Raw genomic sequence first — 25,899 nt, 5'->3', positions numbered from 1 at the left:
TCAGTCAAGGAAACAAATTAAAATTGCAGAGGAGACACAGAATTTGGAACAACAAATCAAAGAAGTTCAAACAAATCTCCTAAATCAATTCAAGGAGATGAAGGAAAATATGTATAAAAAGCTAAAGGATATTAAGAAGACCATGTAAGAGCATAAACTAGAATTTGAAAGTATAAAAAGAAATATGGCAGAAACTATAGGGATGAAAGGCACAAAACGGATTAAAAATACGCTGCAGGCATACAACAGGCATAAAAAAGAAGCAGGAAACTAGAAGACAGGACAATCAAAATCATACAGGCAGGAGAAAAGATAGAGAAAAGAATAGAAAAATGTAACAGTGTCTCAGGGATTTGAGTGACAGCATGAAGCACACAAACTTATGTGTCATGGGTGCCCCAGAAGGAGAAAGGAAGGGAAAGAGGGCAGAAAAAATATTTGAGGAAATAATGGCCAAAAATTTCCCAACTCTTATGATAGACATAAATATACATGTGCAAGAGGCACAATGGACTCCAAACAGAATACATCCTAATAGACCTATTCCAAGATACATACAGAATGTCAAATGCCAAAGATAAAGAGAGGATCTGAAAGCATCAAGAGAAAACTGACTCATTACATTCAAGGGAGAGTATAAAATAATCACAGATAAGCAGAAACTGTGAGGGTTCATCAACAAAAGACCTGCCCTACAAGAATTATTAAAGGGAGTTCTGCAGGTTGAAAGGAAAAGACAGGAGAGAGTGGCTTGGAGTGTGAGAAATGAAGACCTTCAGTAAGGATAACATAAGGGGTAAATACAAAACACAATAGTACCGTATTCTCAATAAATAACTCTACATTTTAATTCCCGTAAGAGGCAGAATACAACCGAACAAGAAAAAGGCATATTTCCAGATAATGGACATGCAAAATATAAAGTGGGACAACATCAACATAAAGAGAGGAAACAGAGGGGTATAGGAGCAGAGAATGTGTATGCTATTGAAGCTAAGTTGGTATTTTTTCAAATTAGTAGGCTGTAAATTGTATAATATAAACTTCAGGAAAATCACAAAGAAAGTGTTTTAAAAGTATACAGAAACAGAAATGAGAGAGGGACCAATCAGATACACCAACTATACAGAAAAGGAGACTGCAATAAAGGAAAAGAGACAAATAAAGGTATACATGTAAAAATCAAAGGAAAAAATGGCTGAAGTAAGTACTGCCCTTACAGTAGTAATACTGGATGTTAATGGATTACATTCCCCAAACAAAAGACAGATTGGCAGAATGGATAAAAAAGCATGATCCAACTATATGTTGTTTACAGAAGACTCACATTAGACCAAAAGACACTAACAGGTTGAAAGTGAAAGGATGGAAAAAGATACTACATGCAAATAGTAACCATAAAAGACCTGGGATAGCTATACTAATATCGGACAAAATATTAATATTTAGTCAAAATATGTTATTAGAGACAAAGAAGAACACTATATATCAATAAAATGGGTAACCCACCAAAAAGAAATAACCATCATAAATATTTATGCACTTAACCATGGTGCCCAGAATACAAGAGGCAAACACTGGCAAAACTGAAAAGAAAAAGAGATGCCTCTGCAATAAGAGTTGGAGACTTCAACAAACCACTCTCATCAATAGATAGAACTTCTAGTCAGAAGATCAATAAGGCAACAGAGAACTTGTATAATATGATAAATGAACCAGGCCTAACAGACAAATACTGAACATTGCACACCAACCAGCAGGATATGTCTTCTTCTCAAGTGCACAAAACTGTCTCACTTTTTAAAACAGCTAACATTAATTAAACATGTATTTTGTGCCAGGCACTGTTTTGGTGCTTTCCATGTATTAACACACCCTATCCCCAGGGAGCAGCTATATTGTTATTCTAACAATTTTTACAGAGAAGTGAGAAATTTCCCCAAGATCACAGGACATAGGTGGCAGAACGAGGGCTTGAACTTGAGGGATGTCCATAGTCCATATTTTTAACCACTCTCTATTGCCTCTGTGTCTTATTTTTATGATCTTTCTGTGTAGGGAGCCGAATTTCAGTGACTGGATCCTAAGAAGATCACTACTTGGGTGTAAGTAGTGACCTTAAGGATATGTGAAACAGTAGCTGCTAATATGTAGTGATATAAAAGCCCCTAATGAAGAATGTACGCCCATCAGTTTCTACCTACCCTATCCCCAACCTACCACAGTGCCCAAATTCTCACCACTAGGCCCCTCCTTTGGGTTAATGGCACCAAAGGTGACTGGGAAAGTGCAAATGCCACCCAAACTTGGCCCTACTGAATAGGACTGGGAAAGGGTAAGCTTTTTGAGAAGAAAAAAGGAGAAGAAAAGCCCAGTCCTTACATTGCTGCCTATAGGAGATCCAACAAGTGATAATGAAAGAAAGACAGGAAAACCAAAGGAATAGAGCTTCTCATTTTGTTTAAAACCATTTGGTTAGAGCCCTCAGCTCCACTTTTGGCAAAACGTATGGTATCAGTCAGGGCTCTCCAAAGAAACAGAACCAACAATATCAACAGTTTTTATGTGTGTGTGTATATATATATGTGTGTGTGTGTGTGTGTATATACATGTATGTATATATATATGTACATATATAGATCAGATTTACATAGACCAGATTTTTTTAAAGGAATCGGCTCACATGACTGTGAAGGCTGGCAAGTCTGAATTTTTTAGGCAGCCCAGAGACTGCAGACTGGAAACTCAGAGAGGAGTAGATGGTGTAGTCTTGAGGCAAAATTTCTTCTTCACTTGAGTTCTTTGCTCTTAAAGGCCTCAAACTGATTGAATGAGCCTTGCCCACATTATTGAGGGCAATCTACTTTATTTAAAGTCAACTGATTATAGATGCTAATTCTATCTACAAAATTTCTCCACAGCAACATCTACACCAATATTTGGCCAAGCAACTGGGCACTATTGATATATAAATTAACCATCACAACGCTCAAACATTTTGGGAAAGCTGAGCGGGTTTCCCAAGGAATGCTCTCAAGGGTATCTAAAACCCTTTTGAAAAGAGAAGTAATTATGCCCATTTTTTTCTGTCTTAATTCACTTTTAGTTAGGCACACATGCACACACACACATACAATCATATCCATCACATACAAAACCTTAAAAAATGTAGAACTAGAAGATGTTTTGCCCTCCATCAAAGCAGAGCTGTGCTAAAGATTCAAATACTTTTATTTTGAAATATATTTATTTTCTCATGTCTACTTTCATGTCTTCATAGTGTCCCTGGAAACTGGAGCCCATCATGAATAATAATTTTATTGAGTCCTACCTCACTGTGTTTGGTAACTTTTCATTTCAAATCCACTTTAGTTAGGATGAGGTATTACCAGGGAGCAACTCAACACTTCCAAGCAGCAGAAGTGATTGATCTACCCTAATCATACTGACTGCATGTTTTCCATATACTCTGTAAATGGAACTAAGCAACCATTTGCTCTGTACTGCTCATACTCTTGTGGGTTTCCAAAAACTTAGCTTTACTAGTCTTCCTGGTTATGGTCAACTTGTTTGAAGTTTTTGGTCACATCATTAGATTCCTTACCCCAATAGCATTTAAAACATGTTCTTCAATTGTACCACAATTCACAAAAATAAGTGCATGGGCTATGTTTTCAAGGAATGAAAATTGGACAAATTGATTATCCTTCTCTGGAAAGGGCTACAACTTCAAGGGATGAATATTGGACAAATTGATTACCATTCTCTGGAAAATGCAGGGAATGATGCTTTCATAAGCTGATCTGTTTGCACAGAAGCAATTTTTCCACAGGACTTTTTTTTCCACTTGATTGGTTTATAATATCTTAAAATTTTGGCTGTATTTTTATGTATATTTAGTTGTCCCTGGCTTTTGCAATCTGATGTTTAGGTCATCGCTGATCTCCCATATGTACTATTGCGTTTTCTTCATTCAAATATTTATAACAGATACAGAATGATAACTGTTGAATTTTACAGTTACCATATTTCGAATGAACCCAGCATCCAAAAGGGGCAAATGATAATTTGATCATTTGTCAAAATTCCTTGACTCAGATTTTCAACAAACACATGGAAGAGTCTGGTAGTATCTTTTTTCTGACTCCCTGTTGCTGTCCATTTACTTGGACTTCCTTTACTAGCAATATTTTCCCATTATAGTGGCTAATGCAGCAGCTGCATCTTTGCTTTTATAAAATTCCATAGGACACTATGGATCATTGCTTGTATGCTCTGTTATTATTTTACAGCTTTTACAAGGTTCAATTAGACTGACTAACTGAAGTACAAGGGCTTTGGTCACTACTTCAGAGATGTTGCCTCCGTAGGGAGTCTTGTACTATACCCATCCTGGAGGCTGCGGAGGAGACATGAAGGAGGATAAGACCCTGGAGGAAGAGGCTGGGAAAATAGGGAAGAGGAGTTTGGGTTCCAACTGTGGTTGGAGGAGATGAGGACTATACCGAACTTCCACTTCTGTCTCTCTCTTCAGCCTACTCTGGATGTTTTGCTACAACTGGAAGACAGTGAAAGAGAAAGATGAACAAAACAAATTACTGTTTTTAAAGGTAGAAGGCAGAGTCTTCTATTTTCTACCACCAATCAGCTCTAAGCTGAAGTCAGAACTGATGATGTTTATAGGAAAACAGAAAAAAGAAAAAAGGTCTATAAACATTTATACTTTTTATTTTTTAATAGTCTATTTGTTTTGTTACAAGTTTCCATTATAGGATTTCCCTAAATAATACTACATCAGCACACTTACAGGTAAACTTGATTTTTGGATATAAAAACCAAAGGTAAATTCCACTCTGTTTTAGATACTACAAATTTAATTACCAGGATATTATCTGGCCTGAATATAGCACTAAGGTTAAGACCAAAGTGCTTGCCCTGGCTATACCCTTCCCTAATGCATTCCTTCATTAATTCACCACCTGTTGGCAACATGGTTTAGAGCCAGCTTGCTGGTTGATTTTGTAAAAAAAGTTTTATTGGAACACAGTAACCCCCATTCACTTATGTATTGTCTGTGGCTCCTTTTGCACTATAACAACAGAGTTGGAACAAGGACCAAATGGACTGCGAAACTGAAAATGTTTACTATCAGGATCTCTGTAGAAAAGGCTGTGACTCCTGGCCTGGAGGATCAGAGATATGATGCCTGGCTTAGTTTTCTGACCTGATTAATGAGAACATAAATGTCTACATTGTCCAACTTAAAACGTCTTCTCTATATATTTAAAGGTGATTTTAAAATATGAAGTGAAATAGCTATCACTTATCGAGAGCCTGTTGAGTCAGATGTTTTGCTACACACTATATATGGATTATCTCATCAAATCCTCACATCTAGGAGGCAGCTGCTATCACTAGTTCCGTGTGACAGATGAAGAAACTGAGGCACCAAGGACTTTAATTGACATGGCTAGAGTGACATGGCTAGGGCTAAGCTTTGAATCTGGGAGGCCAGTTCCCCAGCTCAGGAAGCTACCAGTCTCACACCCCTTATTTGTATAGAATAAGTATCTATCTCTCTCAGCAGGGCTGGAGTAGGGACTGAATGCAAAAGCCAAAGTAAAAGTCTGGCATAGAGTAGCTGCCCAATAATGCTAGATTATTTTAGGATAATCATCTTTAAGGACTATTTCCCCAGAGCTACCCAAACAATTCTATTTCAGTGTATTTGGACAATTTTTCACTTTGAGTGTATTTATTCTTCATGAGTACTTAGGCCCACTGATATAAAAGATGCCTTAGAAATTATATATAAGTAGTGTAAATAGTGCAAACTCACGTACTGTTGCTGTAGTGTATGAATGTCATAAATTCAGTTACTCAATTCAACCTGTCCTGTGCATCTAACAAAGTCTTAAAGGCTACACACTTTCTGTAGGATGCTCAACATTAAATTCTTCTGTTTCACATGTTCTACAATAAATCCTGAAATGGCATATGCTGTGAAAGATATTTGGGGTTGGGGGGAGGGAGCTGGTAGGTATGTAACCACCCTAAATGATGAATCACTCTCTGTTTAAAAGCTGCTCTGTTAATTCGAGTGACATTTTGACAATAGCATGCTGTCAGTCCAATGGTTTGACCTATACCACAACCTCTAATTATTACTAATTAAATAATTAATTATTCATAGAAGTGCATGCCATTAGCATAGCAGAGATGTGTTGGAATATGAGTTATATGCGGTTTATGAATCTTCAGAAAATAGATTCTTTAATAAATTAATAAAGGGGCTCTGGGGTTTCATTAAAAGGTGGCTGGAGGGTGTGCTTGCCTGTTTCCAAGGAGACCACAGGTGGTTCGTTGCTTTTTTTTTTAAGTTAAACTTGTTTGGGCTAGATGATTTTTTTTTCCACCCTTTTCTCACTGCTCTGTCCTCAGGCAGAGAACGGAACATTTTAATGAAACCCCTGTTGTCTTCATATCACTTTGATCCCCCTGTGTTCTCTCCAGTCTACACATTGGCCAGTCGGATGAAGGGTTTCAGATCTTCCCCCCCAGTATTAAGAACTGTAGCATGCCCTCCATGAATAAACAACGTTGCGGTGGAGACCCAGAGAAAAAGAAAGGCAGAGCAAACAAAGGGATAAAGGAATATGCATAAATTCAAATGACACCTGCTTCATTTACCCACCTAATTACCCTGACTCATGACTCTGTTAGCCACTGTGATTATTTTTCGAGTTAAGCTTTATGTGAATAACTTAGAGAAAAACAGGATCATAATTTTTTCCCCCTCAACCATCTCTTTGCCACATGGAGTTCCGCTTCTTCGTTATCTCACCATAATAATGATCATGGCAATATTAATATCTTCCAGCATTGCTCACACTAAATGGTGATAAAAATAGTAATATTAATGTTTTCTAACATCCATTTTTGATGCTCTGAGGCACATTATAAATTCTGTCTTTGTTCAAACAGTGGGGTACCCACAAAATATCATTACAGTTATCATTAGAACTCAAGGGCACTCTCTGGAAGCTGAAGCATGAGTGGGGCTATGTCAGCAAGCATTCCAGGACCATGGATGGAACAAAAAGAAATGAATAAAACAGAATTTTTTGTTCTGTTTGAACATTTGACCTATTTTGGAAGAGACAATTTTTTTTAACCTGCTGGTTATTCTCATAAAAAAATTGGGGAGCTCATTTTTCTGAAACCTGCCACAATCAGCCCTTTGTAGTCAGTAGGTCCCCATGAAGTTTTTCTCCCACTCTCTTTCCCTTCCTCAGCAAATAGGAAGAGAAAAATATACCCACTCAGCACCCATGATCTGTTTTCCATGGTTCAACAGCTGTGTCACTCTTTAGTTAGGTGGCATTTCATCCAGATGAGGGGTGATGGAAAGACAAGAAAGGAAACTCTCACGTGACTGAGCTGTCAGAGGCTGAAGAGGAAATATTGAGTACATTTTCATTACTAATGGGCCTGCTAAGTGTAAACAAAGCTTTCTCTGGAAACCTGTAAAAGAAAATATCCTTTAGCAGTGGGCTTAGTTTTCTGACGTCTCCTTTACGTTCACCCTCTCCATGTGAAGAACCAGCTGCGAGCTTTAGCATGACCCACCTCTCTGCTCTGGCTGCCAGTCACCAGGAGGCTGAGATCCCTTCTGCACATTTGGGAGGTGGTGGTAGTGCTTGCCCTGGCCTTATCCAAACAACCTGTTTCTTTCTTCTCCTTTTCCAGATCTCTGGCTCTTTTTTTTTTTCTCTGCCTTTGTTTCTCCCTTAAAAAAAAAATCTCTCCCCAGTTCGTCAGACATACTCCTTTCCCCTTGCTTCCTCACTGCCCTCCCCATCATTTTCTCCAAGCTGCCTGCTAAGTGGGCAGTTTTATCTGGCTTTTTAAAAATTCAGCAAAATGTATAGATGGCACCATTAGTTTGTAATATCTGGACTGAAACATACAATGAAGAGAGGTAAAATAATATCAAGCCATTAAGGTTAATTACTAACACAAATGGATGTTCACTAATACTTAGTTTAGGAATAGGAATCATTTTAGGAAAATGTTATCAACCCCATAGGGATCCAGAGCTCCATCCCACCTCACCCACCCACCCACCCCCCCTTTCTAAAAAATGGACTCAGGGAAGATTAAAGCCTTAATTAAACACATACACTATTTCTGTATTTAGTTTTCACAAACGACATCCTTTTAATGTAAAACTGACATTCTGGCATCGCTTACATGCCCAGAAGAGTCAGATAATCAACAACAGTTTATAATAACATTGTGCAAGAATAATTAATAAAGTCTGAAGTTCAATGAAAAGAAATGTGTTTTCCCCAGTAACACAATGAAGAGATATTTGTTTCCATGTGTGAAATTTAGAAGATCTGAAGTTCTAAAAATTAGAGAAAGAAAGGATTTGGGAGCTTATCATGACTTTGGCAAATCTATGCATTTTGATTTCTTATTTTTCTTCACTCTTCTTTTTTTCCCCCTATTTTACTAGATGAGAATAGCTCCTTAAATTCGATGGCTTTTAAAAGTACCCAAGTCCTAGAGCAAATTCAAGCCATGTTACCATCATGAGAGAAATGCCTGTCTTCTATGTTGTGATCTAATGATCACTTACATTCTTAAAGATCAGCTCTAGCTTCTAAGAAGGGACCAGGTGATCTCTTGAAATTCTTCCCAGACTTCCATGTCCATCATTAACTTAAAAACTTCATGAAAATGTCTATGGAAAGCAACTGAATTGCTGTTTTTTTCTGTAAAATCAAAGCAAGAGTTAAGTAAATTTGGTTTTTTCATACAGAGGATTGAAAACATGAAGTGAGCTTTTAGAAACAATATCTTACTTAAAATCATGAATAATATTATGATTCATAGCCATAGTCTTTCCAGCCATCTAGTCATCCATTAAAATTTCATCAAGTGCTGTGAGAAATAGCATTCCCAATCCTATTTGCAAACTTAGAAAATGGAAATGGGAACTTAAAACTGAAACCCCAGTGAGGGTTATAACACTTGATTCAGAAGCACATTTTAAACCCATGAAGGATCTGAAGATTGGCCTTCAAATTTAGCTACCAATCTGCTCTTTACAGCAAATTGTCTTGTTTACAGCTCTACTCTCAAGGCTGCATATGCTGTGTATTTTGTTTTCTGATGCCCATTGGAGCTGCGAGCAGATGGCTGATGGTAAGCAGAGGTCCACTGCTAAGATTTCCCCTCTTGCGTAGATATGAATACCTAACTCACCTCCCTCCCCCAACCCTCCCCACTTCTTTCCCATGTTTTTCATACAGACACACATGGCCATTGCTTTGCTAGCGTGAGACATTCTGAAAGGCAGGCGCTGTGTCTTTTTTACTTCTCTAATGTCAGCATTTAACTCATTGTCTAGCATATAAAAATGAATTTTTGTTGTTGAATGAATGGGTCAAATCAAGTCTATTGAACAATGCAGAATAGGTATTTGTTGGTGCAATAGGGGAGAATTTATTTAAGAAAATATTATCCTTGCCAAAGTCAGACCCAGCCAAAATTTTAAATCAAATGAATTTTACTTCTGACTCCCAAACCTTCATTTTGTGTCTTATTCTTCTTTATCATTATCCCCTACCACCTTCCAGCTTCTAGGTTTTCTGGGTGTGTACTTTTGGACTCCCCCCCACCATTAGCAATTGTCATCTCTCCCGGCCATAATCATGCTCTACTTTCCTAAGAGGACCTGACTTTTCATCCCATGCAATCATATTCTGTATGAATATTCTATATCATACTCTTCTAGACACTCACTCTAGGGCATTTACTTCTCTGGAAAAGAAATTTACTATTCTTGTAAAGAATGTCATTAATAACAATAATTGATGTTTATACATTCATCTACTTGTCTCTAAGGTGTTAATAACTAATAAGTGATAATGTACTGTGTTTCTCAGAGGCATTTGACTTTAAATATGAAATATTACCGTAATAGTAGTGTTCCATATGTAGTGGGGAAAATACTTTTTGACAGTGGAAACTTCAGTGTCTCCAAAATTTTGCTGCATATTTGTCTTGACCTGGTCCCTTCATTAACAACATTTAGTATTTTTCAAGTACCTGTACAGTCAGGTCTTTATTTCCTGAGGGAGTACAAAATCCTTTGAGTGAATCTCAAAGTATTGGTTTCCTATTGCTGACATAACACACTACTACAAATTTAGTAGCTTAAAACTACAAAAATTTATTATTTTTCATCTCCATATGCCAGAAGTTTGACATGAATCTCACTGGGCTATAACCAAGGTGTTGGCAGGGCTGTGTTTCTTTCTGGAAAATCCAGTGCCTTCTCTTTTTTACCTGCTAAAGGCCTCTTGTGTTCCTTGGTCCATGGTCACCTTTGTGGTCCCGTCCTTCACCTGCAAAGCCAGCAGTGTTGTATATCTGTGATCATTCTTCTGTAGCAGTGTCATGCATCAAAGGGGAAAAACTCTTAGTAAAAACCATTCCGTCACACAGATGCAGGTAGCATCCCAAATTGTGACCCATCCTGGGGCCTCCAAGCAAAGGTTTTTAAAGAAAAAGAAGATTATGTAAGTTGTTTGTAAAGAATTATGATTGGTGGATATTTGGAGCTTTCCAAGTGTCCTTCAAGTTAGACAGTTTTCTTTAACTTGTAGTTGGTCTGTGGCATCCAGATGTCCTCAGCAACACTGCTGCTTTTGGTCGTGCATACTTTGGCAGTTTGTGAAATCTGGCTGAGTGGTGCATAAGAGTAACTTCCGGAATGGCCTCCAGGCTCCATTTTTAATCTCTTAGCCATAGTAACTCCATTTTGTTTTATCACTTTTCTCAAGTACAAATGACAAGAATGTGTATTCTGTTAGAGTTTGGAGAAGTGTTTATAAATGTTAATTAAGTCAGTTGACAGTTTAGCTGAAGTCTACTATATTCCTGCTAATTTTATCAGTATATGTTCTATTGATTAGCGACAGATGGGCACTGAAATCTCAAAATATAATTGTGGATTTTTTTATTCATTTTTGATATTTGATAGCATTGTTTGACTCATTATTGGCGTCATAAATACTTAAAATTTGTATGTCCCCTTTATCATTATGAAATAAAATTATTTTGTCTAAGTGAAAAAAAAGAACTATTCCATGCATTGTCTGCTTCTGGATTAGTCATATGTGATATTTTATGGTCAGTTGTTAGTCTTCTTTCTATTTGTCTATGATTCTTTAATGATAACAGCAAACATACTGAGTAGTTATGATGTGCCAGGCATTGTTCTAAGTACTTTACCTGTACTAACCCATTTAATTCTCACAACAACCTTCTGTGACATTTTGTATTATCATCTCCATGTTATAGATGAGAGGAACAGACAGATGAAGGACACTGCCTAAGGTTGCTTTTGAGTCAATGACAGAGCTGGGATTTGAATTCATGTAGTCTGATTCCAGAGCCTTCTCTGTTAATCAATATACCCTGCTGCCTCTCTAGCTCATTCTTTTCTTTCCTTGAAATCTATCAGTTGTGTTTTGAGCAATAAAGAGAAAAAATTGGTGATTGACCATCTGGTCTTGATGCCTAATTGGAAAAAAATAAATGTTAGTGCTGTCAAGAATCCGTCTCTCAAAGGACTTTCAACTTTCTCAATGGCCTTCCAAATGTTTTTTAAGATCAGCTGATTGCCCAGCCTATGAAATATCCACCTTGGACAATGGCAGAGAATCTCATTTCAATGCTGCCCAGGAAAACTAAGGCTAATTGGAGTCAAAGGGTCGTGTTAAAACCTTCAGAAAGTACGTTCTTATGGTCACTGGATCTGCCCTCCTGATTGCATTGATCCACATCCTACTTATTTATTTATTTATTTATTTGGGGGGTTGGGTGGGTGTGCTGCTAAAGGTATAAGAAACCACAAGCACAGCTCCCTACATCTATTTTGTCTTTGCTATACCTCTCCGCCTCCCTGTAACCAGCATTAACACTGGGGGGATTTCATGTGAGATTTTCCAAGTGGCTGGGCATGTTTGACACACTGGATCCTTCCTGAACCCACCCCAGCTCTTTCCCTTCTCTGCCTCCTGCTTCCCTCCTGGTGGAACACACGCCCCTCATCTTTTGGATTACCGCTAAAGGTTCTGAATGGGCCTCTTGTGTAAAAGGAGAGACAATGGTCCTCATTTAATGGGATTATTTACAATAGAAAAAAATAGCTTTAAAAAGAGAAAGCTGGAGAGACAGTTACAGCAAGAGGCTGGACTGTGAAGCCTTTCTTTTATTAGGAGCCTGGCACCCTCCGCACCTTTTCCTGGCCCTCTGCCAACCACTCCTCCACTTGAGAGGGCCCTTGAGTTTTGTTGTAGTTTCCGTATGCTGCTGCAGAAGCCCAGCTCTGCGCTGTGACTCATTTCCGCAGTAAGAGTGCTCCGGTACATTAACAGCTCTGTCTTCATTGATCAAGTGACACCAGGGCATCCGTTCTCATGGCCAGCGCTTTCAGATGATTAGTCTTTTCCCAGGCACACCCGCGTGGAGAACAGAATGCTGGCTGTAGAGGAGGCAGCCGAGCCTGGCTCCGTAGGCAGAGTGTGTGCTAAACAGGAGAAAGGGCAGCTTAGTCCCAAGCCTGCCATGGCCCAGCCAGAACTGTCATGAGAATTTGAAAACCCTGCCCCCTGGGCGGATGATTAGGAAAGGTTGCCTCCTTGCAGTGGGTGCAGCCATCCAGACCCGCAGCTGAGGCCCACACGCATCCTGCACAAATGCGGGACTACAGGATGCAATACCCGTATCAGCCATTTGAGCTTCAGTAACCTTAGAGGGAAGTGGTGTGCTGGCTGGGAGAAGGGACCCACAGCCAGATTATATATGGCCAGACCACATCCCAATAATTCTCTCCCATTATCGAGTAATGAACATAGTGATGCTAACAATGAGTAGTATTGATTGTGTATGTTGAGTGCCAAGCAATGTGCTAACTACTTTGCCCATATAGTACTGTTTCGTCATCCCAACCATCTTCTGAGACAGATTCTTCTATTCCTCCCATTTTTCAGGTGAAGAACCTGATGCTCAGAGAAGGTAAGTAACATAAACAAGGTCTAAAAGCCAACAAGTAGCTCAGGGGGCATTTGGGGAAACCCCTTATTCCAAGTCTCATACTACTGAAATCTGCTTAAATCTGCATAAATTCATGGGCTCAAGCATTTTCCTTCCCTATTTTAACATCCTAAAACGTTGACTCTTTTTTGGAAGCAGAATTCAGAACATTGTGGACCCTGGAGCAGTCAGCTGAACAAATAGGTTGGTACAACTGCTTTATTTACAAATGACATGGAAGTGGTAAACTTATTTAAAATATCATGTCCACAATGGCATATATTAAAAATAAAGCATAGTGCATTGCCCCAACCAAGGAGTAAGAGTAATGGAGGGCAAAGGAATCAACCAGATCCTTTTTAGTTCCTACCAGGTCTCTAAAGACTGTGTGGGGCTCTGGGGGTCATCCCAGTGTCCTTGAAATCAGAGCATTGTCAGCCACAGACAGTTGTGCCTATTTGTAAGCCTCGTTCTGTTCTGTGTCCTGGCTAGGTTTTCAGGTAATACAATATCATTATTATTCTTAACATTATTAGTGTTGTTATTATTATTTTTAAAATGTAGATGCCTTTGTTAATAGATTCATTTTTTTCTCATTCTTTTCCTAAACTATTGTTTCCTTTATCTCCTCCTTATTTTATTTATTCAATTTTCTTCAAATTGCACTTGGCCTCAGGGGGCACTGGCTATTAAAACTACACTAATAATTTTAATTGACTTAAAATGATGTAAGAAAAGCACAGCTGCCAAGAAATACGAGGCCTCCAAATAGGTGCTGCTTCAGGAAGGATACGTTAAACAAAGCAAGGTAGCCTAAGGCTCTGAACCCCCCAGTTGAGCAGTATGTTACTGAAAAAGAGATGTTCTCATCAGAAAGTCCATGTGGGCTCCATTAGAATGCAGCTAAGCTATGCGTAGCTTCTAAGTCAAGACCATTATAGTGGAAAATTTAAGTTTCCAGAACAAATCATTGGGGCTAGGGGTGTTGAGCAGTGTAATTATTCACTATATAAACATTTTCTCCATTCAGTGGATCTCAGCATATTTAAAATCTTAATTTAAAAAATATATTCAGGAGCAATTATTCTAGCATGTGCCTTTGTCATAGCATGAGATGCATCTATACTGGTCCATAATGCTAACCAACCCTGTCCTAATATCAGATCTACCAAATAGTTTAAAAAGAAGAAAAAAGAAAAGAAAGCAAAGGCGGTTGGGGGGCATCTACTTTAGAAAAGTAGCTTATACGTAGGCTGGGAAGTGGTTGAAAAGATGATTGCCTTTCAGATGATATTGGGTAGGCATCTCAACTTCAGTTTTCTTATTTAAAAATATGAGAACACTAAAGCTTGCTTCAGCTACCTGGGTAAGTGGAAAGAAATGATGCATGATAGTTAAATGTTTCAACATCAGCACCCAGCAAGTGGAATCCAGCGGAGACACCATGGCACACAGACAATCCTAGCCATGGGTGATGGCAGCTCAATTTACTTTGTCTTAAGATAAGGCTGGAGAAAAGCTTAGCCATGCAACATGTTGGAAATATTAGAGATTAGTAAATCCATCTCACTTATTTTACATTGGAAAAAACTGAGATCCAGGGAAAAGTAATTACTTGCCCAAGGTAACCATTTACTTACTGGCAGAGGCAAGACTAGAATCAAAGTCTCTCAGTGATTCATTGTATGTTTTTTCCACTACCCTGCAATGTCACTCTCACTGCTTTATAGTTTAGAAGTAGTATGAAGACCCAACTCCTAAACACATTCACAACAACTCCATTTTAGTCAGAATTCATTATTTGACCTCCTTTGGAGGAAGTTGTGCATTCATGTGTAGTATCACATGAGTAGGGTGATAATCCATCCAAAACTGACTCAATTAAATATTAAGCTAGTATATAATGTACGTCTAATCAAAAGTCAACATGTGCTGTCCAATAGATAACTGATACCATGGAAATGCAATACCTTGGGATTTAGATTTTAGTCTTGCCTTTGCTACTATTTTTCAGTCTTTGTCATGGTAGAAAAGACCCATATTCTCCTTCCTAAGACCCTGTAATATTTAGAGCATATGTCTACTAGATTTTACATGATTTCCTCCAGGAAAAGCAGCTGAGATATGTCTAATGCCCAGCACAGTACCTGATTACCTCATAGGTGATGAATAAAAGTGTGATGAATGAAAGATAAGAAAGAATGAATGAATGGATAGATTTGGGAGTTCTAGCCTGTTGAGCTGGGGTTGATGTGAGTTATAAAGCTTGGGAGAGTCATGGTGAGGAAGACACAAGTCTGGATCAAACTAAATTGCTGGCTAGACTAGAATGAAGCTGGGGGATTGGTCTCACAGGGCAAACTGGTAGAATGGACTGAGAAGCACAATTAGGTAAGATCATGTACAGGCATTGAGAAAAATCCTTTACAGGCGCAAGGGTACAAAGGATTTCATCATACCATTCTCGCTTTTGATGTGTGTGAAATTTTCCATGACATAAGGTTTAAAAATAAATTTTTTATTTTGTCTTGTTTTTTAAGAAACTAGGTCTTCAAACAGGTTAGAGCTGGAACAGCAAAATATACGGAATTGGGGGCTAGGGTCTCAGTGGTGGCAGTACGAGGGAGAGCTCATAACAAATGCTGGTGCTTCTCTAGAAACCAGCTGTGGAGACATACTGGTGTTTGCAGATGCTACTGAGACCTTCTCTGATGACTCCTGTGCCTTTGAATGCCATCCTCATTGACATTAGGAGACTCAGGTCCTGCTCCTCCATTCTAGTACCTTGGGTTCATCTGCACCACTTTGTAGCTTTGGTAACTATGGTAGATGATAGCCATAGAACTTCTGGATGGGCTGAGGACTCAGAGTTGGAGGTTTGATCATTTCGGAGTAGGATGAGTATTTTTTCTTCTTCCTTCAGGAAGATCTTCTTTAAGAGAACCTTCCCCTACCTCGGGCCCCTCCTAGGATACTGAGAACTTAGCTCTTGGTTGGGGCCTTAACAACTGGCTGTGATTATGTGACTTTGGGAAGATGACTCTATATCTGTGGTCTCTTTATCATCATCCTTAAAATAAAGTGGATGAGCCTGATCAGAAATTTCAAAGGCATGCAATGTGTATCTCTATTCTTCCCTGCACCCATGGTAGACAAGGCTAATCAATCTCGCTGTTCTTTTGTTTCTGAGCAGAGATTTGCCCTCAAAATCCTTCTCAATGTATGACAACTGATCAAATGTGACATCTCTTCACACGATTTCTGATTATCTTTTAAATAGGTATGGTAAAATACTCCATGCCCAAATTCTGGCTTCTTGTATGTTTCAGGTTGGCCTCTGGTCATAAAATCAGGTGACTGAAATGAGGCAATCTTCTCAATATAACTTCAGACCTGAGTTGATTATATCTTGATCCCCTACATCCAAGTTTTAACCCATGCCATACGGTCTTCCAAAATTATCTATCCATTCATGTGTTCCTTAAATGAATATGGAGTACCCTTACTGTGCATTGTATTTTCCATTTGCTAGATAACTTAAAAAGCTGAGTTAGACAAAGAACTTGCTGTCTGGGAGCTTATAGTTTAGGAAGGGAAATAAGGTAAGGTCTATTAATTATTAAAATATGCTGTGAGATGTGATAAATGACAAAAATTAAAGCACAGATAAAATGTTTGGGACCTTAGGAAAAAAAGAAAATATTTCTCATGGGTGTTAAATATGGAATAAAAAACAATTTAGACATGAGGAAATCTATTAGAAGTGCTTTTGGTCTAGCTGATCTGAGAGTTGACTTCCATAAATGATGACCCAAATCCTACCATTAGCCAAAGAGAGTGATTTGGTGGTCCACCCCCCAAGCCTGGATATGTTTTACTGACTTTACTCCTATTTCCCATAAACTCAAAGGGACAATACTATGTGAATGACCTATTGTGCAAGGTTACTTGCTACAGCCTGAATTATATGGGAGTTGGCATTAGATTACAGAGTAAGCCATACAGCTGAAGAGCAGTTAAATGCAGTACATCTCTTTGACCTCTTATAGACATCCACTGATGGAAAGAGTGGGCATTTGCAGGGGGAGAGGGGTATTTGTGTTCTTTCTGGAAGTGAAAGGATTAGTGCCAGATTAAATCTGACACTTCTATAGTACACATTAAAACTTCTATCACTATGGTATTTAAAAACCTTGACACTAGCTTCATCTATTCAATGAAGAAACACATACAGAAAACTGAGAAGTATTTCTTAAAAACTGCCACTTCTACTTAATAGGAAATCTTAGATCAGAAAGCCACAATCCCTGATTTCCCAAGCTACCCCTAAGTCATCATCTCTTCTATTGCTGTTTAATTTTTTGTCTTTCCATTCACTTAAGTCATCTACCAGAACCCTCCCACCAAGTGACTCAAATCTTTCATACTTTGCAGAAAAGCTTATTCTACTATTATTGATCAATCCACACTGTAAAATATCTGGTAATCCTTGCAAGTGTTGCAATCATTGTACCTGAGCTAAGCCTGTTATTTTGACTGGCTCCATCTCTCCCACCTGGAAAGTTTCAATTATGGGGTGTTTCAAAGGGGCCTCATAACAGGGTGGTTAACAGGGTGATGAATGGCTGTGCTGAACTGAAGGTTGCTTAGGTGCAATTTTAAATCGCTCTCTGTATGAGGTGAACAAAGTAAGACTTAACTAGCTTGCTGGCAGTCTGCTTCTATTTTAATTCTCTTTAAAAGACTGAAAAAGCAGCATGCTAACAATGTTTTTGGAACTGTTTAATTTATAAACTTGATTTCTTGAAGTATGAACATGTTCCCTTTAAAGTACAACTTTTCTTGCCAAGAGCTTAGCTCCAAGAATTGGAGATGGATATCACATCTGATTTCTACATGCCTATGAAAGATTCCCCCCAAACACACACACGCACACACACATACACTGTAACTTCATAAATGTAGATTTACCTAATAGATGTGAAAAGGATGGAATTTACAATTATAAATACACGTGGACGGAAAGCCCCTTTGTCAGAGATAGCATAGAATTCTATGGAATGCACCTGGTGTCTGCTTGGCTGCAGTTTCTGCACCTGCACCCCACAGCCTGAGCAAGAAAAATGCAAATGAACAGGAGGAAGATAATGGGTGTGGCAGTAAAAGGAGTGTAGAAAATGTTTGATTTCATGCCTGCCCTCTAAATAACTTTATTTGCTATTTCTTTTCTTAACATATTAGACAGTGGTAACATTTCTAGAAAAGCAATATAATTGGGCCTGAACTGATAAAAATTGTGTTAAAGGAAGTGGCCAGTTTGTTCTTAGCCTCTTGCTTTTATCTACTGTTGTCTCAGTTCTGTTCTGTTTTCTTCCTTTTGCCTTTGCTTTGATTTAATTTTATCCAGTTCAACAATGCTTACTGAGCATGTGCTCTATGCTGGGCACTGGACTTGGCACCAGACTCTAGAAATGAGTGAGATGCTGCCCATGCCCCTAAGGAACTCATGGCCCAATGAGGGGGCAGCACTCAACACTGCACCGTTAACAATGCAAGACCTAATCCACAAAGGGTTTGGGAATTGAAAGGGGTGATAGGGTTTAGGGTAAGTCTTTCCAGATGAACTGATATATGAAATAAGTGTTCAGGAGTGAAGGGAACTTTTAGGGTAAAAAGGAGGAAACAGTGTTCCAGAAATGCATGAAGTAGGGAGAGAATATAAGTATCTAAGGAAACTGTTAGTCCAGTGAGGCTGTAATGCAGATTTTAAGGCAACAAATATCAAATGATAAGCAGGGAGAGCAATGTGGGATCCAGAAAATGAATAGAAAAAAAATTAATTTTGAAAAGTAGGGAATGCTTTCCTTTCTGTGTTCTCTCTTCAACCCCTCCATCCCTAGTTTTCCAAAGACTGCATTGGACTGGAAAAATAGAAGAACAGAAAATATGTTTTGTTTAATTTTGTGTTTTTCTTTTTTAGGTAGCAGAGCAGAAACAAAGAAAGCCACAGACTACTAGAAAGGCCTTCCGCCAAGTGTAGCAGCAATAGGGATCCACATAACCAACGGATTAGAGGTGTAAAGGTAAGTTAGAGGGTATGATCCTTCTAGATCATATCTTGTGCAGATATTCTTAGGTAGAATTCAAAGTTGAATGAGTGACACATAAGGCTTACACATTTTAAGGATATTTAAGTTGTTTCTAGCATAACCAATAAAAAAGAAAACTTGGGCATGATCTTTCCTCATTACCTATTCAACTAATATGAACTGAGCACCACTATGTGCTAGACACTGTTTTGGGTTCTGGGGATACAACAGTGAACAGGACAGATAAGGTCTTATAATGGGGCTTGAGGGTGGTGGGAAGACTGACACCTGAAGCTAAACAAATAGATGCACAAGGTAGTTTCAGATAGTGATGATGTGATGGAAAGTGAGTGGTACATGATGGGTAATAAATTAGAGAGGTTGGTCAGGGGGCACTTTCTTGGAAGAGATGTTTGTGCAGAAACCAGAATGAAGTGAGGAAACAAGGCAAGACATAGGAAGATCTGGAGGTGGAATTTTCCAGGAACAGGCTGCGGAAGTTGACAAGGCCATAAAGTGGGAATGAGCTTGGGTTGTTGGAAGTAAAGCAAGAAGGCCTGCATTATTTGGGCAAAGTAAGTGAGGAAAAAAGTAGAAGGAAAAGGGGTCAGAAATGTAGGAATGCAGCAAGCCGTTAGGGATTTGTGGGCCTTGGTAAGGAGTCTGAATGTTATCCTCAATGTAATGGAAGCACTGGTTAGTTTATGTGTAAGAGTGACATGATCTCATTTGAATGTTCCCTTTGTGATAAATATTGCTGACTGAATTTATGTACATAGAATCCACACCCATCATCAAGAAATGACAATGTGTATTTAACATGTTCAAAATAGTAGCAGTGTCTCTGAGCATCTGAAAAGATGGCTGCTATCAATTCCTTCCCTCCTTATACACACACACTGCTCCTTATATCGAGAGGCAGAGTCCCATTTCCATCCCCTTGAATCTAGCTGGCCTCAGTGACTTGCTTGACCAATATAATGAAGCAGAACATGATGATCTGGGTCTTCTGATGCTAGATCCTAAGGTATGTGACAGTATTCACCTAGTTCTCATGGAATGCTCCTTCTTGGAACACTCCCTCTCAAATTCCAACTACCACACTATGGGGAAACCTAAGCTACATGGAGAGGCATGTGTATGGCACCCTCCTTATGCACACACACGGCTCCATTTGAGCACCCAGCCAACAGCCAACAACTGCCAGCCATGTGAGTGAGGCATCCTAGATGTCTAGTCCAGTTAAGACTTCAGGTGACTGTAGTCCCAGGTGACATCTGACTTCAGTTGCATGAGAGTCCCAGGTGAGAACCACCCAGGTGGACCAAATCAGCCCATAGAACTCTGAGAGGTAATAAAATATTACTGTTTTAAGCCACTAAGTTTGGGGTGGTTTGTGATGCAGCAGTAGATGACCAGAAAAGTCTCTTTTGCCAATAATTCACAATCTGGTCCAACCATGGTCCTGGTGCCAAATCTAGTCCATTTAAGCAGCCCTAGTCCCTCTCTTCCTCTTTTTTTCTTTGCTTTTTCCTAGATTTCAGAGGTTTTCTTGCAAAATAGAAGCAGGAGCAGTTCCCTCATATACACTTGGCCCAAATTCAAGAATAAGTTAGCCATGCAGTTCTGGATGTCCCAGAGCTGAGCTCAGTGATCTCTCTTGAGAGCCATAAAGAATGCCTGATCAAGCACTCTCTTCCCAGCTCACTCTGACAACACTTCGCCTAGCTTTCTTTAAAAGACTTGCAGTTTCAGGCATTTCATTTAAGTCTTTTAGTGTTATTATTAATTAAGCACTCGGTGACCGATTTCTTGGGTCACCATGATTCTGTAGATATGTGTGTTACCTCTGGATTAGTTAGATGGTCATGATTGTAAGGTATAGGACAGTTCATTGGTCAATTGATCATCACAGACTGAGATCTCTCCCTCATATTGTGTCAAGATGACCCAAGACTGATAATCTCATGTGCTATGCACATATTAATTTAGGTAATAGCGTACACTTAATATTAGAACATTACTTACTGCTTAAATATCTGGTAACAAAAACGGTCATTCATTAATCTCATTCTGAATGAAAAAGTCAGTGAACTTATAGATAAGCATAGCTATGACCATAGTTGTTTCTACCTCCATAAATATGTATAAAGACAGGATTATATAGGACAGAACAAAAATAAAATAAAACCCCTGACTTCACACAATATTAAGATCTTTCTTAGAGAAAGACGGAAAAATAGAATAGATATCCTGTGGAACCTTTATGCATACGAATTCTGGGAGGTAAAAGGCTGAAGCCAATCTCAAATCATGGAAAACATTTTGACTTGGAGTTGCAGTGACTTAGTTTAAGTAAACAAATAGCGCCAGTAGTCTGTTGGCTCAGCAACCAATATGGAAATCAGTACCAATAAATTATTTTCTATGACCTTCCTAATCTAACACAAAGTAACTCTTCATTGTCTATCTGGGCTTTTTTTTTTTTTTTAAAGATGATTTGGGTGGCTCTAAATAGCTATCAATTAGCTTTCTGTTTCCTGTGGTAAAATGTGAGCATTACAATAGTCTTGAGTCACCCACGGTTTTAAGGAAAAATTCAGTTTGGTCCCATGACCTCCTCTACATGGGGCATAAATGTAGCCTTTATATATTATTAATCACAACCACAATGGGACTAATCATATTCTGATATCAAGTTCAATTGAGGAATTAGAAAGTCCTTTTTTATTTTAAGTCTTTGGAAAACTGGATGCAACCCAGAAATGACCCAGAGGAAATCGTCTTTCAAGGGCTTGGGTTTGCCTGAACCAAGTCTGATGAAGACGCCTTCTGTGCTTGGCAGCACACTGGTGTTGTTACACTGGTTGCTCTTGGAAAATATTGAAGTTTGTTTTGAATTATTTTTCCTAATGATGAAAATCAGCTGAAATTAATGAATGTTGTAAATTTAAATTTACACCATCAGTCATAAATATCTCAATAGCAAAGGAGCATATTACCATTAACATTTAAAATGATCAACAAAGCTGCTCATTTTCTCAGCTACATTGTTTACTGGGCAAATTTATCAATTTGAGGTTGGCTCATATCATTGTGCCTTGTTGATCCATTTTATTTGGCTGCAAGATACACCAACATGTTTTGCTTTGAATAACTGCTACTTTTTATAAAGTGATCTATTTTGAAAGGAGGTGGCCAGAGGGAGGAATGAGGAAATCGAGTTAACCTAATTACAATATAATGTTTTTTTCTTTTTAGTAATTTATATAGAAATGTCTTTCTGTAAAGAAAATGTAGCGTTTTTGTTTATCAGGACAAAGTGAAGGAAGATGCTATTTGATTTCAAATGAAATTATTTGGGTGAATCCTCACTTTGGATGTTTGAAGGAATAGTATTCCTATTCACACATAAATAGAACAAGTCAGATCTTTTAAGATTATTTTGGTCAGACCGTCTAAGTTTTATGAAAAAGGCTGGGTGGTGGCAGCCCTCATAGGAAATGCAGGGGCTGGTGTTTCCTTGGAAGTATCTAGCTCTGCCTTGTTCCATGCCAGCCCCTCTCCCTGGAATTCCCTTCCTCCACTTGACACTTTAGTGAAGACTCCCTCGCTTCCATCAACACATGTGCTCGGAAGTAACGTCTTCTGTGAAGCCTTCCCCATATGTTGAGGTTTTCTATTACAGTGCTCCCAGCCTTCCTTGTAGCATAGCTCTAAACTGCGCTTATCTGATAATATTTGCATCTCTTACCCCAATGCCATCCCCATCCCCTTTCTTTAAAACAAGTGATGGTATAGATAGATTGTTCTTCGATTTCAATGTGATGCCGGTTGGCTGAAATGCTTGTTAAAAATGCAGATTTTGATTCAGCAGTTCTTGGGTGGTGCTCAGGCACCTGCATTTTAAACAATCATTCTGGGTGATTTTAATGCTGGGGTTAACAGATTGTACTTGGAAGAGACACTGCTGTAAATGTGGAACTCTCTTAAGCACCAGTGTTCACACATTTCTGTGCACATTGGCGTGATATTTTTTCTCTCCTACAGTTAGAGTATCACATCATTAACCCAAAGTTCTGAACTTTTACTTGCTTATTAACTCCTTGCACTGAATTTATCACTCTGCTCTTATGGAATCATCAGGACAGCCATGGGCAGATGCTCACATCTGCCCACAGTTTACATGAGGCTGGGAGAAAGGGTGGAAACTGAGGTGGCTAACAGTACATGGAGGTTTTGCTTTTCTGTTGTACTGTGAATATTTCTGATTTTTAATGTCTGCACATACTAAAAAGGCACATAAGAGAAATTCCTTGTGAGTCAGCACACTAGTGCCCCTCTTCATGGAATGCCCTCACTCGTATGGCACACAGGGCTTGTCGATTCAACACCCATCCCCTGGCATCCCCCGTTCACTGTCCTGCTTGAAGTTGGTCAATGGCTACCACAGCCTCCAGCAATGAGTCTGAACCCTGAGCCCTGACTTATAGGCTCTTTGTGAGCTGGCTCCTGCCTTCCTCTCCTGCCTTGCCTTATCACCTGCCTCAGATACCTTTTATCCAACCATATGAGACTCCTTGCACTTTCTCTGATTTTGCAACCAGCTCTTTCATAGTTTCCATGTACGTGCTACCTCCTGCCTCAAAGGCCTCCTCAATTCTGACTGCCTGATAATGCCTACTCAGTCGTCACTGCTCAACTCAATTATCATCTCCAATGGAAAGTCTATGGTGGTACAGCCAACCATTCTGATGTGTTTAATTGCTCTATTTTTATATGCTCATCAACTGTCATAATAATAGTTAACACTATTAACAAGTATATTAAATACATATACTTAACACGAGCTAACCAAGTATTTTAACTCATTTGATTCCATTAACAGCCCTATGAGGCAGTTTCCCATTTTACAGATGAGAGAACTGAGGCATTGAGAAATAAGGTAATTTGCCCAAGTTCACACAGCCAACTGTAAGAGTTAGGATTCAAACTGGATAAATCTTGACTCTTGGTCAATACTTTTAACTTTTATACCAGGACTAAATGGTCTTTTACTTGTTTGCTTTCTCTGTTAGATTGGGAAATCCTTGAACACAGGAGCCATATCTTAATTATACTGGGATTCTGATTTCTTAGCAAACTAATACCCACAGCAGATAGTCAATTAATGTATGATTGGATATGTCCTTTAATGGGATCATATGCCTCTGACCAAGGCAAGGATTGTAGGAACAGAGAAGCCACAAAAAGATTTAATTGAACCGCCCAACCAGAGCCCATTAAAATCACCCAGTCATAACCTGCAGAGGCTACACAGAGACTTTTGATTTCTGCATTAAGCTAGAAATTAGTAAAATGCAATAAAATGCAACAGTGGTTTATTTGCACTTGACTTCTAGAGATAGAGATGTGAGTTAGGGATGATTTGTTCTTTCAGTCTCATGTAGCTATTTCTGGATTTCTTTGTGGCAAGGGACATTAGTTTCACCCCATGTGGTGTGGGGCAGTGATGGGCCCAGAGATCAAAGTGCCAATGGTGCTTTGTGCTCAGATGCTTCTGACTGCCTCTCCTTCCTGTCAATGTTCCCATACAGGCCAGCTCAACTTGCCAGCAATTGGGTTTTCCCAGCTCTCAGCACGTGCCTGATCTTGACAATGTCTTTTTGTTCCAGTAAGAGACCAACTTCATCTCTACCCAAGTGCATAATCTATGTTTTTGGGTCAAATAGACCTGGATTAAAAGTACAGTTTTACCGTTTACCATAAATGACTTTGGAAAATGTGCATAGTTTCTCTAAGCCTTAGTTACTTCATCTCAAAAGTGGTATCAATGAGAGTATGCAACTCTTAGAGTCTGTATGAGGATTAAATAACAAAATGTGTATCAAGCACGACTGTATAGGTCACATATCTTAAAAGGCCGTGGCTGAGAAACAAGTTTGTCTGATCCCAGAGCCTGAATGTGTAGCCCTTAGCCTCCCCAAAACTTGCTCAACTTGCTCAAATATATGCCTTCCTTAACCCTGTTGCCACTTCAACCTCTGTCCTTCCACTGCTAAAATTCTTGAAAAAATAGTCTGTCCTCATTGCTTTACATTGTAAACTACTTTTTTTTTCCCCTGCAATGCATTAGACTCTGCCTTCGGTCACCACTACACCACAGCAATTACTCTCTAGACGGTGAATGATGAGAGTTGACGATGTCGATAGTTCACACATCAACTATTCTCTTAAAATGCAGTGTTAAAACTTTGAGTTTATTTCTTGCTCACCTAACAGTGCTGAGTGGTTTTGGGTCAACAAGGTGGCTCTGTGCCACACATTCATTTAGAAACCTAAGCTGATGGAGGCTTTCTTTCATCACTTCGGGCTTCTACTGTGGTCATGTCCACTTTGCCAACAGAAAAGAGTATAGAGAAATACAGGGGGAGAATTCTAAGGGCAAAGCCTAGATACACATCTTCTCCACTCGCATTCCATTGCGAGCACATGCAGACTAACTGTGAAGCTGGGAGGAAGAGGAGAATGTGGGTTTCCTGGCCATCTAGCAACTCTGTCACGCTTACAGAAGAAAGTTAAATTTATTCACTTTAAATTTCTCTAATTATATCAGGTCTCAGTGTATCTCTCCAGCATTTTTTCTACTGTACTATCTTTATCAGACTGTTTGCTCTATCTGAATGTTCCAAATCAC

This window comes from Choloepus didactylus, chromosome 7 (assembly GCF_015220235.1).
Source record: "Choloepus didactylus isolate mChoDid1 chromosome 7, mChoDid1.pri, whole genome shotgun sequence".
NCBI lineage: Eukaryota > Metazoa > Chordata > Mammalia > Pilosa > Megalonychidae > Choloepus > Choloepus didactylus.
This window is presented reverse-complemented; position numbering follows the sequence as displayed.